Source organism: Octopus sinensis, unplaced genomic scaffold, assembly GCF_006345805.1.
Source record: "Octopus sinensis unplaced genomic scaffold, ASM634580v1 Contig17747, whole genome shotgun sequence".
Taxonomy (NCBI): Eukaryota; Metazoa; Mollusca; class Cephalopoda; order Octopoda; family Octopodidae; genus Octopus; species Octopus sinensis.
Window position 1 is genome coordinate 27501 of NW_021835287.1, and position 2500 is coordinate 30000.

Here is a 2500-nt window from a genome sequence, read left to right on the forward strand (position 1 = left end):
CTACAATTTACATTTCAAAGTTGATGATTGATTTAGACTTGTTTAAATAAATTTAATTAAAACGGCGAGAAACTAATGTATTTTTTGTTGTTTTTATTCAATTACAAATTAAAATTATATTATCAATGATAACAACTCTTTCTAATTTTGGCATTAGGTGACTGATTTTAAGAAAAGGGGACAAGTTGATGATATCGATGCTAGTATTTTGTTGGTAGTTTACTTTATCGAACATAAAGAGACGAAAGACAAAGTTGACCTCGTTGGTATTTGAATTCAAATAAGGCGGCGAGCTGGCAGAAACATTAGCACGCCGGGCGAAATGCGTGGCCGTATTTCGTCTGCCGTTACGTTCTGAGTTCAAATTCCACCGAGGTCGACTTTGCCTTTCATCCTTTCGGGGTCGATAAATTAAGTACCAGTTACGCACTGGGGTCGATGTAATCGACTTAATCCGTTTCTCCCCTCTGTGTTTAGCCCCTTGTGGGTAATAAAGAAATATGTATTTGAAACGCAAAGCATTTTGTTCGACGCGCTAAAGACTCCGACAGCTCATCGCTTTAAATAATGATTTCAAATTTTGGCAAAGTTGTACTCGGTGGAATTTGAAATGAGAATGGAAAGAGCCTGAGAAGACATCACAAAATATTTTCTGACGCTCTAACCATTTTGCCAATGCGTCGTCTTTCAGTAATTGTTACTAATAGAGACATAAATCAGACGACTACAATAGTCCGAATTATTATATGATTTATGGTCATCTGACAAATTCTCACTGAGATTTCCGAAAGAAAAAGCTCTGCGTAAATGCAAAACATCCTTCAGAAAATATCAATTCAAATTCATTGATAATTTTCGTTCTTACTCTAAAGTTGAAAGTTAGGAAGGTGAATGCATTGAATTGACAATGTAAATTATAATTTCATTACAGGTGTACATTAGGATCAATATAGCCAGAATTTTTCTGGAAAATGCCAATAAATTTTAAGTCACAAAAAATAATTGGTGCATGCGGCACCAGTGCCTGAATAGACACTGAGATTCTATGTATCGTTAACGGGCGATCCGGCTGTTATCGAGCTTCTGGACATCTGTCACTGAGGAACCTATAGCAAAGTGAAATCATCTAATTCTTGTCTACAATTACTGGTGCTTTACGGGCGCAATTACCACGTGTCCAAATGAAAGATCTTCTGAAGGTAACTAATGCAGTATTCTGTGTTCTAACACAATCTACCCCATTAAGTTGATCAAAATTACTTTTTGGTATTAATATTGCTTCTGTAGCTGTTAATTATAGCATATTGTTTATTTGGTGTGTGCCGCGAGAAAATCGTTGTGAGCTATTCTTCAGCGCAGAAAGTTTAATAACTACACTACTAATGGCGGTAGCAGTCATTTAAGATTTTTCGGATCTTTACCTTTTGACTGACAGATTTAAAAATAAGTTTTTGTAATTAAACACTTTCAAACTTCGTATACTTGTAGAATGTGTCACATAAAACATCTTTTATATTTGGCGTTGTTGAGAAAATTCTGTATTTTGGAAGTTACTTTTTGTTAAAGTTGTATTTCGATAATTTCAACCAATTAATGACGTGTATTCAGCTGAATAAAATTACTGCCGTTGTTTGTCAAGAACAACTTCTGGCGGTGTAATGCTGCTGAGAAAGGACACCAATACAGGGACGTTCAAGGAAATTTTCGGCCCATAATTCTGCGAAACACAGATTTTAAGATTTTGGTTAAAGTAGTAGGGAAAAGGTTAATGCTTGTCGTCGGTGGTTCGGTTGGAGGAGCGCAAACGTGCGCAATCTCGAACATGTCTCTCCCCGATAACTTCCACCTATTGCGATACATCGTAGAGAGGGTTTAGACTAAAGCTGGCTTCGGTGGGGCCCTGATCAATTCGGATCAGTTGAAAGCATCCAATGGGGTCTACCATCGCTACTTAAAGCAACTAGTTTCGGACCCGTTTTCAAAGGGTGGATCGTTGCAATGCACAGCGGCACTTGCTCAGTAGTCAAAGTAAACGACCATCTATCGGAACTGATTTTCATCGCACGCTCGGTCCGTCAGGGCTGCCCGCTATCACCTCTTCTGCACGTGCTAGCTCTTGAGCCATTGCTGCAGAAGTTGGAACAGTTGAGGTGCCTCCCTTTCGAACTGGGACTCAGGAGAGCAGTGTCAGCGTACGCGGACCACTCCACCGTCATGGTGTCGGACGCCTCCGAAGTGGAGACGATCGGCTCCATTCTAAAGGAATATGAGTCGATTGCAGGGGCCAAAATCAACATCGACGAATCGGTAGGTTATCGACTGGTTATCTGGAGAAGCAAATCAATTGATGAACCAGTTCGGTGTCTGGTGTCTGGTTTGGTTCCGATAAAAACTGGGACGCGGTGACAAACAGAGTGGCCAGTCTTAACAAGAAATAGGCAGAGAGGAAACTGTTTCCGAAAGGTCGGATAGAGGTGGCGAATACCTATATCGCCTCCAT

At 39.9% G+C, this 2500-nt stretch overlaps 1 long non-coding RNA gene across 1 annotated transcript in view; it reads right to left on the bottom strand.

Annotated features, from left to right (window-relative positions):
• The window catches only part of LOC118761825, a 7695-nt gene that overhangs the window by 2139 nt on the left and 3056 nt on the right, over nucleotides 1-2500 (bottom strand). Inside the window, exon 2 of the long non-coding RNA XR_004997663.1 lies at nucleotides 1474-1481. This is a non-coding gene — a long non-coding RNA (uncharacterized LOC118761825). The remainder of the gene's footprint in view (nucleotides 1-1473; nucleotides 1482-2500) is intronic.